General features: G+C 40.7%; 1 protein-coding gene across 1 annotated transcript in view; it reads right to left on the reverse strand.

The window, feature by feature from the left end:
* The window catches only part of ankrd11 (ankyrin repeat domain 11), an 83,974-nt gene extending 72,492 nt beyond the window's left edge, over positions 1-11,482 (reverse strand). Inside the window, exon 1 of the mRNA XM_030792034.1 lies at positions 11,125-11,482. The gene's annotated coding sequence lies outside the window, so the exon portion shown is untranslated. The remainder of the gene's footprint in view (positions 1-11,124) is intronic.
* Positions 11,483-12,496: the final 1,014 nt, after the last annotated feature.

The raw sequence follows: 12,496 nt of genomic DNA on the forward strand, positions 1-12,496 counted from the left end.
GGATAAGTGTTAAGTTTGGCAGTATGGCCCCAGTAGCACTGCTGTGCACCATTTCCATGTCTTTTTTCACGTTTTTCTCATACGTCGGTGAGCATTCACAAGACGCTCTCCTACTTTTTTAGTCACTCAGACAGGAGTGTAGCACCAATTTTAACTCAGTACTACCAATACTGTACAAACACTAGCACAGATAAGTTTTCTGAATTCTGCCATCGACCTGGTACTGAAGCATCAGTTCCTGCGACATATGTTGTCACTACAGCAATATTTAGAGTGATCCTGCATTCTTCCTTTGTCTTTGCACTGCAGGACCTGAATGTCAGGCAGTCATAATATCTCTGCACATTTATCCATGACATTTAACATACATTCCATTTATGAAGCTGCACACTCTTCATTCAGCAGGAGGCAGTCAGAGGGGAGTAAGGAGGAGGGCAAGGCAAATGAATGTGGAAAAATCTGCATTTAATGGCACAGGCGTAATAATAAAGCTATGCTGTGCATAATGGCACCATTTACAAATTAAATCCAGTTTCCCAATGCAGAGATCATGTCCCGGCAAACATGCCTGGGCAAGGGATGTAAAAGACAACATTCTACCAAAAATGTATTTCATCTTATTCAGTGCAAGAGTTGCTGTGGCATTTCAACTCAGCTTTTTGTCAATGTGCTGTAGACAGCACGAAAAAAGAAATGCACATCAGCTAAGTACTAAGACAACCATATATGTTTGCATACTGCTACTTGATTGCAGCGTTCCAAATTGAAAGGACCACCAAGACCTGACCGAGACACACAGACACACATACATACAAGACATCGTTCTTTTGTTCATTTAAGATTCTGGGACGAACAGTACTGCAGAGACAGAGTGGTGCATTAACACAGACACTGCATGCAGACCAGTCAGATAAGAGGAGTAAATATAGAGACTGAGCACAGAACAACAGCACAATACAGTAAATGAAAAGTGTTGATGCACTTGTGAAATGTTTAAAGCTTTTATTTCCTTCCTTTCAATCAAGAAAATAAACAGATACTCCTACAGATAAATGTATCTTTGACATTTGTTCACACTTTTTGGTCACTGTTACTTGTTTCTATAGCAGCAATGGGAAAGGTTTGTAGAATGTAGATGATGACGGCTGGGACTACTTTTGGAAAAAAAAAAGGAGGGGGCACGCTAATCAATGTTTCAGAGCCTACACTCATCCACTCACCAGGCCCAGCTCGTACTAGCACATTTCAATGAGTTTGGCTACGAGGAGAGTTTGCAATGCAGATCCTTCAGTAGCCAGAACCTTGTTCAGTCAGCTCTCCAGGCTCATCAGTGTAAAAGCAGGCCCAGAGTAATTAGGTTTGAGTGGGGTTTCTATTGCTATAGCTTTGAGGGGCAAGGAGGTCCTTGCTTGAGTCTCACAGTAATGGAGGCTGATGAGCAGGGCAAACTCAGGGTGTCAGATTTGTGTGGGCCAACGCTTGCTTTTCAGAGGATCCCCGTCTTCTGCTGTGGCCCCTGTGTCACTTCCAATCCCCTCCCTTCAGGCCAGAGTCACATTTCCTGCCACTGGCTACCCCCCACCCACTCTAGTGCAATTTCTCATTTTCTCTTCATTGGCAACCTGTCTCCCAAGCAGAAGTGGATATGCATGAATTAAGGCAGGGCAGAATTACGGTCACGTTAACACAGGGGACCAGGAAAATGAGACTGGCCATGGAGGGGGGGGGGGGGCGCAGGGAAGCACTGCTGTGAGCAGTATTGTGCAAAGTCTTTTTGAAAGGAGCAATTTCAGCTCAAGTGCAAACACACAAAGATATATGGAAATTGTGTTCTCCTCGTTTTCTTTGGAGAGGAACGTGTCAGGGTATCTATGAAATAAAGTGACATAAATCAATCCCAGGGAGGATCACAGGCATGGATCCAATTTTAACTTATTTCACCAGATGAAACGTTCAAAGGAAATATTGCTGAAAAAGGCAAAAATCACATTTAATCTGACCTTTAAAATCATACCGAAACTATGCAACAGGATCATTTCTGTCCTTCATACTGCATTGTTTTCACAAGGACTGCTTTGTAATTCACATAAAAACAACAACGTATTTTACTTTTGGGAGAACTTGCAAACTGAACTGTGATAACAATAAAATGAAAATAGAGTCTACTTGAAAGTAAAATGGAACAAAGTATCATCAGAGTTACACTTGAAAGACCTGTAAAGTTACACTGTAAATGAATCTTACAAAAATAACAAAATATTTGTTAGTCCTATCATGATGATACCAACTGAACAAGGTGTACATACAATGTAGCCTATGAAAAGTGTATAGGGGGCACCTATGAATGCTTTAACCCATCCTTTCTCCCCTTTGCAGTTATAAAAAAACAAAACAAAAAAAAACACTGTGCTTCCAGCAAGCGGAAATTCACAAGTTCAAATTCTACCATACAACGTCAGTTGATTAGACTTATCAATGTTATCCCTGACAGAATCCTTGAATACAGGAATGTGATAGCCACAGCCCTAGCTGCATAAAGAATGAACAGAAGCCACTGCCAGGGACAGCAGGGAGGTCAATGGTAACAACCCCACAGAACTGCTCATCATGTTGATTACAGACATTCTTTAGTGTTAAATATGTGGACTAGCAACCACTAGATGCTTCTTTGTTAAGGCAGGAAAACTAATCAAATACCAGAAACAAAAGCATGCAATAATATAGACTGAGGAAAGAACAGAACAATAGCTTCACAAATTTTCAAAAAATATTCCTTACAGTCAAAATTGCTCATGAATGTGTGTCCATCATGAAACTGCAGGAGCAGATACAGCACTTCCTGTTTCTCAAAGGCACCCATGTAACTGTGCTGATGGACATCAGGCATGCCTGGGCACACCGTCACTACAGACTACCTAAATGCTTCATAAAACTACATGCTGCAATCTCTCTCTCCCACACACACACACGCATACATGCGCACACACCTCTGTCAGGCTTCTAACTGAAGCACAGGAGGTGAAAGGGCCTATTCTTATTAAATAGGGGAGTAATACAGGCATTTACATTTAAACACAAGTCATACAGAAAATAACACAAAAAGGTTCTATGTGGATTTTTTTGTCAAGGTTTCCAAGCTGGAAATATCCAAATCAAATGGCAAGGAAGAGTACAGGATTTTGTGCATGAACAACAAAGTGCCTTACAATTCTACGTGGCAGAGACATTTTTTTTCCCTCCAGAATTTAGGCATATGAAATCAGCATGACCACACATACGCTAAAAAACAGAACGGACAGACAGAACTCAAAAAGGGATTTAGAGACAGCCAAGAAGCTCAGTGTTATGTCTGAGCTGCAGATAAGCCAAAAAAATATCTACAACCAACAAAAAGCCCTTGCTTCAAAATAACACAACATACAGTTTTCTCTGCACCCATGCATAAACACCAACGCAGCCAACATAACAATTCCATTCTCATGCCAACTTCCTGATTGTTGTGTGCTCCAATACACATCTCTATGATTCTATTTTTAATTTCATCTTTCATAAAGACAACATCACTGCTTCCAAAGATCACGTTTGTTAGATGATCAGGTACAATCAGCTTGTTTGGACTATTTCAAATATAAAAATACCCAGAAGAGAGAACAACGAATGTAGCTTGGATCGGCACAATTTTTACATGTACTGTATGTGCTTGGCAAGCACCCAATGTGCAGACACCAACACAGGGTGTGAGAGAACAAAGTGGGATATGTGACACAACTTGAATGCGTCCAGACAACAAACAAGATCAGAAGAGGCACTGTCACCCTTTAAACACACACACACACACACACAGAAAATGCCTGTCAAGACAGAGATTACACAAAGCCGATCTCAGGCTAACTACAAATGTTCATTTAAGAACCTTTGGATCGCAGTGCAGTGAGCAGTCCTTTGATTACGAGAGGAGGTAGATCACCCTCAGAGATGCAGCAGCCCTGTGCCTCCTGCATACTGCTAATTCTCTTTTTTATGTCAACTGGAATTCCTCTAAAAATACTGCAGTTAAAAGTCATATACAGATTAGTCAGCCGACTGCTTTTTCTCCAAATGGTCCCTCTATCGCTGAGACAACTTCCTAATGGGTTAGCAGAGCTTGTGCAAGAGTGGAGTTGTGCTACACCAGGTTAATGATCAGATAGGTCAGGTTTGAGGAGAGAATGATGTTAGAGAGGAAGGTCACAGCAGCCATGCCATCCACCCTGGGTTTAAAAACTACCTGTTGATGGATTGTCTTTCTTTCTTCACTCTCCAGGGTCTCAAAAATAAATAACTGTTATACTCAGCTAAACATCTCATTATGCAAAACTTTTAGAACAGACCAGTTGCTGCTTGAATCAACTTTTGATTTTTGACCCTGGAACTTTTAAATCAACTCCTCAGAGTGCTATTGACATCACAAGCCCGACATTATGCTTGTTTTGTAGATCTCCCACTATGAGCCTTCAAAAGAAAAGACACAACAAATTTCCTAATACAGACGTTTCAAAACAATTATGAATGATACTATCAATGATAGACCACAGTGCTTTGCAGACCATTACTTGCCCTGTGAGTCGTCAACACCAGCTCACACAATGACGTTAACCAGTGGCATCTCTGCATTTTGTGCTTTTCAGGAAAATACAATGCTGAATGTCACATTAAAATCAAACGTATGCCTATCAAAACAATCAACTGCCCTACCCTAGGAACATCAGAGGCCCAATACATTTCTATAAAAAGCTACGGAGGTATGTGGGAGTTTGGCACTGGAGGAACATGTGCTTTCTATTATGGGATGTGCTTTCCACAGAGGTGGTCGGAGGCTCAAACAAACAAGTACACATACTGAAGGCCTGACCGATAAAAATCTGCATTTCCCCTGCAGGTCTAAACAGACTGCAACCATTGTACAACTGCACATACATACTATGGGAGAAACACACTGTTGTATCATGCTTTCAAATGCTTGCTTTTAGAAGTACTTCTTTAATTCCAAGCTTAACAAACAACAGAGATTACTGACTGAAGCAAGCAACAATTTATTCTCTGCTGATTCAAACAGTTCCAACTGAAGACAGTCTAAATGTTCAGTGTTCCAGTTTAAACAACAATATGGCTGACAGCTAGCAGTTTCAGCCTAAACACAAGTCATAACTTATAAATCAGAAAAAAAGTCAGAACATTTGTAATTTTTAAGATCACGTTCATGTCTGTTTTACTGTAAATGAATAAAGGAAGATGTGGGTTGTTTCAGTACAGGGGCCATTTTCTTAAAAAAAAAAAAAAGAAAAGAAAGAAAAAGAGAAAGAAAGACAGAAAAAAGACAATTCAAGTGCAGCTACACAAAGGCAGCTGGGAACAAAGGAAAGTAGACTTGAAAACCACCCAAACCTCCATAAAAATCAAGAAACCGGTCTGCGATTGCACAAGGAACTGCAGACCGTCTAGTTGAAAACAAACAGCAATGCACTTAAGCAGCTAAATCTCACCAGTTGCATAATCCTAATCAGCAGAAACGTAAAAGGACAAGCTTACCAAACCTGTCCCAACAAAAGGCAACGGAAAAACACCCGGCCCAACCCCTTCAGACCAGGCCTTTCAGTCTCATCCTGTCACACTCCAGTGCTGGGCAGCAGAGCGCTGAGTGAACCCTGTGATGTGACACACTGGCCTCATTTGTCTGGAATACAGTTTGTCTATTAGAGTCTAATGAGTTACAGGAGAGCTGTATGCACTGCCTTTGTTTCACTTCCAAAATCACAGTGTGACCCCCACCAGAACTGGCAGTGGAAACCTATCACACAATCCAGACCCCACTAAGGGATGAAAACCGTACAGGAAGCAAGCTGCCTCTTTGTCACTTACCATCTCTGTTTTTTCAGCTACTCCGCACTACCATCTTTCAAATCCTTCCCTCATTGTACGACACTAAGAGATACTGACGGTATATACAAAATAATGTCCCGGTATCTTGTGAGAATGGTTTGTGTGATAAACTGCTGACACGGTCATATTGCAAAATAAGCTCATGTGATATGTGCAGCACAAGAGGCTGCCATGCTGACTGTGAGCTCGCTGTCTGTGTGTGCAGGAAATGCCAACCAATCACAGGCATCCTCTCTCTGTGAGTCCTCGTTACACTTATCAAATCTATTTTTGTTCAGTCCATCCAAAGTAAAACTGAAAAACAGACTCCAATCTCTTCCTTAATATATTTACAAGCAGAAGTATTTCAAACAGCCGTGAGTCTTTTCTTATTTCTCAATTAATACCATGCTTTATAACAAAGTACCATCAAACTAGTGGGTCAGTGGGTTAGAGACACTCCTTGCAACTGACACTCACAAAAAAAAAAAAAAAAAAGCATTTGGATTTTTTCCTCAGAAATTCATCAAAGTAATGCGAGAATATCTGGAACATTGTTTTTGTGGTTAGTCGCTGTTTTCCTTTTAGAAATACATTTCAAACAATATGTAAACAACATGTTTGTTGCATTACATGGTACCATCACAGTTGCAGGGGAAAAGGGAAAATTTTGGTTCACTTTCAAAGCCCATATTTTGGCTTGTGGTGATGATCCCATGAACAGATGACAGTTGGTTAAAAAAACGCTGAGTGGTGAAAATGAGTAGCATGGTCAAAGGAAAGTGCTTAAAGGCTTTGTGTGATCTATATGGCACCAGGACTAGAGAAAACAAAAGTGTGAGAGGCCTGTGGTGGACCTTGTCTTTCTGGTCTTTGGTTAGGTATGCTTTTCAGTCACGCACAGGGCCCTGCTGCCCTCCCCCCTTCCTGTTGCTGCATTTCAATGAGAATGGGCTGATTGAATGGCTGCAGCTGCCCCATCAAAAGGACAGTGCAACTAAAGGAGCTAGTGATTGAGATTCAGCCAGGCCACGCTCCCCCACCCCCACACCTCATCAAACAAGGAGAGGAGAGAATGAACAACCAAGACTCCAAATTCTCCTAACTCATCTGTCCTGTTTTCTGTTGGCAAATAGAGAGAGGCAGGTGTACTTTTGGTAACCAAAAAAAAAAAAAAGAAGGATGTGCAACTCACTGAAAGCCTTATTTCAGTATCTCGAAGAAATTCAAGTTTCTGGGTACTTTATATTTGTACAACGGCACAACGTTGTGTGATATTTTACAAATAGAAGGAACACACTTGAGGCATTGCTCTCGAAGGGCTGCAGAAGCTACACAAATGAAGCCACCTGTTTCTGTCCAGTAAGAATACCATGTTTCTAAAACGAGTATTAAAAAAAACTGCCGTTTGAACACAGCAGCTAGCTGAGGATACAGTGGGGGCCACATATGGATAATACATTACTCAGCCTTCAGCACATCTAATCAAAACACCAACTGTTGTCTCTTTCTACCCCACTCCACTAACCCCTGCTTTCTGTGATCCCGTCCCCTCTCACATCCGCCCATGTTAGCAAGGCTCTAGCAGCCAGTATCACAAACACAACCACGCACGCTTTCTTTTCACCGATACTGAGGCTGTAAGAAAACCTGTTATCCCATTAATATGGTTTTCAAATCTGTCACAAGCCCATCACAGCTTTTAAGTGCATGGTACTTTTTTTTTTTTTTTAAACAGAGGCAGGTCATAGCCTTTACCTTCTACCTGCCATTTATAGGCCATGGAGATATGAGCTAATTCAAGAGAGGCCACATTGAAAGATCAAAAGAGACAGTGGGTGAGGGTGCATCAAGCCTACAAAAAAAAAGGAAGCAAAAAAGCACAAGCCCTAGAAGAGCAGAGAGGGAGAGAAGCTTTTGCTTTGATGTATGAGAGTCTGTGAGGAGTGTTATCAAAAGTACTGCAGAGGAGGCCCGGTCTGGGCTCAGGAGATGAAACATTCAACAGCAAAACTTCCAAATCTCCCCCTCCAAAATCCAACGCCCTAGTCTCTATGGTAGGAACAGGTGGATGCTATTCTACTTGCGTGTTTGTGTGTGTTAGCATGGGAGGGAAGAGGTGGTAAGACTTTCAAAAGGATTTAAATGGTATTTGACTGTCTGAGGAGACTGTGTGGGAGAGGCCCAATAAAACATTTACCCTGCTGGTGAGGACCAACACAACAGGGACAGGAGCAACCATTCTTGTTTCCAGGCTGACAAACATTCAGGCAGAAGGAAATAGCACATCAGAAGCCATCTACGCAATGGCCACATCCACCACAGTGTTGTCCCCCCAGCACCCTTCTGTGATTGCTCCCATTACGGCCAACCAAAGTAGGTTACTTCAATGTTCACATCTTACTGTTACTCAACCAGGCGATAGGCCTATGTCATCACCTTGGGCTAGAGTTCTTGAATAACACTGAGTCAACAGAAGTCAAGTGCCAACTCATGCCATTTTAATTCCTTTATTGGTTTAAAACAACACGCAAAAGAGGTCTCACAAACAAAACCAAAATAAGCCAAAAGTGACTGAAAAGTTCATGTGGTCTGCAATCAAAACTAAAACAACCTAACTCAAAATGACTGATTAATAAATAAAAGAAATCCATGTTTTCCCTGCCTTAGTTAAGAGGCTCGAGAGTTGTCAGAATGTTTTCATTTTGGAGGGGAAAAATGACTACTAAACTACACATTGCTGCAACTGCTAGAGCGATCTGCCATGCTCCTAATCAGAGACCTTGCATCATCATATTAACAATGCATTCCCAGAATACAAAAAGTGGCTGAACATGAAACGTGCCAAGTATGTGAGATGTGAGAAGCCTCTAATCCAACTACAGACCCATTGTATCATTGCTATGGGAGCACAGGCAGAGTGGGGTCACTCCGTAAACAAACGAGCCTTGAGATTGGCACATTTGAGTGAATTTTGTTGTTCAACACATGATAAGGCCTTCATTTGGACTTGTATCTGACCAAGGCAAATAGTCAATTCAAGGACCCAAGGATTAAGATTAGGGGTATCTACATACAAGCAGCACAGAAACAGAGACAACTTGCTCACAGTGGATAGTAGCTTAGAGAATTGACATACCCAGAAGAGTTGGGGGGGGGGGGGGGGGGGGGGGGGGTTTGGAAAAGATCAGCTCCTGACCTCCACAACCTGGTACTCACTGACATAGGCACTGGGCTCACAGAGGAAGATAGTGAAAGCACAAAGATACACAAGTCTGGTTCTACGAGAGTATGTTCTAAGACATCAATCTAACAAACAGCTTGAACATGGCATTTATGCTTCTGAATTCTTTACAGCATAAACAAATCTGGATTTCATGACTTTCGCAACATGACCATCAATGAAAACATACTGGCATTGACAGCAGTGTAATGTCTGAAGCCTAAAGAACTTAGAAAAAACATTCAGCCATTTTAAGCCAACTGTTGATTTTCAAGGCCAAAAAAATGAGGAAAGAGTATGTTGCAAAATAGCTGCATAGAAAAGAGGGAAAATCTCTTAAACCGAGACCTGACGAAAAAAGGAAGGGAGGAGAGAGAAAAGATCACATGCACTACTGCGCCTGCAGTGAATTTCAATGCTAACGCCCCAACAAACCGAGCAGCTCACACAGGAAAACAGAGCTGCCAGCCTTGCTGCAGTGTTTTCCTCACTACTAATACTGCACCAACTGAACAACCACATTCAGACTCTTAGAGCACTGAACACAATCATTCTGCTCATACTGTACAATCATTTTGCTCATACTGTACAGTAGAACATGGCACTAAATCAGTGTGTTATGGTATTTTATAATGTATGTGTGTGTGTGTGTATAATATTATACACAATCTTAGAAAAATCTAACGCTCGCAAATCACACACACTGGAACAGAGCGCAAACTTTCCAGTAATAAATGATTTTGCATTTACAGTAACACTAACAACAATACCAACAAAAACAAACGCAGACTAATTTCTGATATTTCGAAATGTAGTTTCTCGGATGGTATTAACACGCAATTCCTTTTACGAGTTAAATATTTTGAAACGATCTCTGTAACTTTTAAATAAATTGCTAACAAAAGGAATTATTCAAAGAACACCCTCTGCCAGGGGACAACATGAAGTTCACAAATAATTGCACCACTGCATAAAATCCTCAACACCATTCTACATTCATCTAATGCAATACCAGTACAGAGCCTAAGTAGACCTAAACGTCCTCAACATACAAGTAACTGTTGGTTACGGACATGACAACAATCAAAAGCGTACAGCACAATGTAAAAACGAGAGACTTAACATGTCTATTTCATTTAAAGATTATAACCTAGAGTGAATTACATATATTCTTTGAATTAATCAAATGATCATCTGCATCCTAGACTTGTTTAAATTAAATCAGCCCACATTACTATGTAGTAAACAGGTTGCAAATATAAGTACTTGAGATGAAGGTGTCGAATGAAAGTATAAGCCGACAACCGGCTCACAAAATAAATTATCTTTACCTGATTCGACTTAAATATTAATCCACACTCAGCTCCGTTGCTTAGCCAGCTAATATTGCAGCAATATTGACAGGTTAGAGCAACTATACCAAAGCTCTGACTACCGAAAGTGCAATTATTTATCACACGTTAACACTGAACAGTTTTCCGACCAAGTCCTGGTCCCTTACTCGCTAGGTAAAAAACAATCTAAATAGGAAATACATTTTAGCTACTTATTTCTGCTTATGCAAAAGCGCATAGTGACTCTCAAGCAGCCGAACAACCTCATATCAACAGTAAAAAGCTTGAAAGCACAGCCCGGTCACGTTGATAATTGACCGAGGAGCAAAATTACTAACGAACTAACGATGAACGTTTGTGAACTACACACATTGAAAGGGCAACATTTACTATCGCTGGCAATTTCACATCAAATATTTACAACACTGCTGGGTACCAACACGTTAAATATTCCGGAATCCCGAGGAAAACGTTTATTCAATTTGCTTGTTTCTGTTATGCATTTAAGGGTGGGGGTGGGGAACGGAAAACAAACTCGTTGGCTACCTTGCTAAAACAGCTAACGTTAGCAAGCAAACATGTAGTTTAGTGCCGTTATGCAGTCAGGTTATTTATGTAAACAGTGAAATCCCAAACCAGACAGATATACGACGGTTCAATGGACCATACCTTCTCCTAAATACGCGCTACATGTACGTGAGTATGCTTGTTATTCCTGACCGATGCTTGATTTTCCCATTTGAGGCCTTCTTGTTCAGCAAGCTGCAGTCTAAGGACATCCGACAAAAAAGACACACATTTCAGTCCACACTCACGCCGAGTAACGCCAGCAAGCTAGCGCTCTGAGGCTAGCAGGCTAACTCCTGAATACCCCAAAGCGATGAAAAAATATCTCAGGACTCCACTTGGCGTGCTAGAAGAAGGATACTTTTCTTTCCATTTAAAGCGTAAAACACTCTTGAATTGTATATTTCTGTGTTTACTTCAACTGAGGCTTGTTTTCGAGATTTTTAACCAATACAAAATTCCGTTTCGGTTTAATCCTCTCTGTCCGACTTCGTATGAACCGTTTCAGACGGCCTTTGACTCCAGCTATGCTGATGACGAAAAGTGCACGCATAGAGTTGAAACACAGTCTGTGATAGGCTGTTGATCATGGGCGGTCACTATGTGCTCAAACCCGACGGCGAAACTGACGCCATTGTGGATCAAGCGTTGTCGATTTATAAGGCTGAAATATAACTATTTCGAGCCGAAATGGTAGTGATAGCGAAACAGATACAAAAAGAGAAAAATGTCGAGTCCGCGCTCTATCAATGTAAGCCACCACGAGATGAGAATATCGCACTTTTATGCAAATATTGTTAAGTATTCAGCGACTGTGAAAACATATTTGCAATGTGTTGTGTAAAGTAATCTTAAAATTATTATTTTAGTTTTATTTAGTTTCTGTCGACATATATGTGTTATTATCGTGAGATTAGACTTTGTTGGATGTTATTTTCCTCAAAGCTTTATCCCCTAAATACGCTAAGACACAACATTTGTTGTATCATAATTCAGCTGCGGAGGACCATTTATTTTCGAGAGCAAATTCTGATCCTGACGTCACCAAAAGGTTAAAATATTATGTTTGCTGATAGAGACTGAGTTCATAGAAGCAAGACAAAAAGAGTAAAAATGAAAACATTTCCCTGCATAAGTATCTTTTATCAATGTCATTGTTCTTTTTATTTTTCTTCTCCTTCTTCCTCTTATTGTTATCTTATTAAAGTTGTGGTTGTTGTTATTATTATTATTAGTGGACTGTAATTATTTATTCTGTTGACGTTATCAGCAAGCGCACTGACATCACGTGAGGTATCTTCCGGGACTAGTTTTCGAAACCGTGGCGAAAAAGGCAAATCGCGACATCTGCCGGCTGAAAATGACATAAGAAACGGTCAAACTATCTGAGTTAGAATTACTTTGAGTTTGAAATTTAAGTAAATTAATTCGCCTCACCTTTTCGCAGTCAAAATAATTTATTTGGTCCTATTAT

This window comes from Chanos chanos, chromosome 2, assembly GCF_902362185.1.
Source record: "Chanos chanos chromosome 2, fChaCha1.1, whole genome shotgun sequence".
NCBI lineage: Eukaryota > Metazoa > Chordata > Actinopteri > Gonorynchiformes > Chanidae > Chanos > Chanos chanos.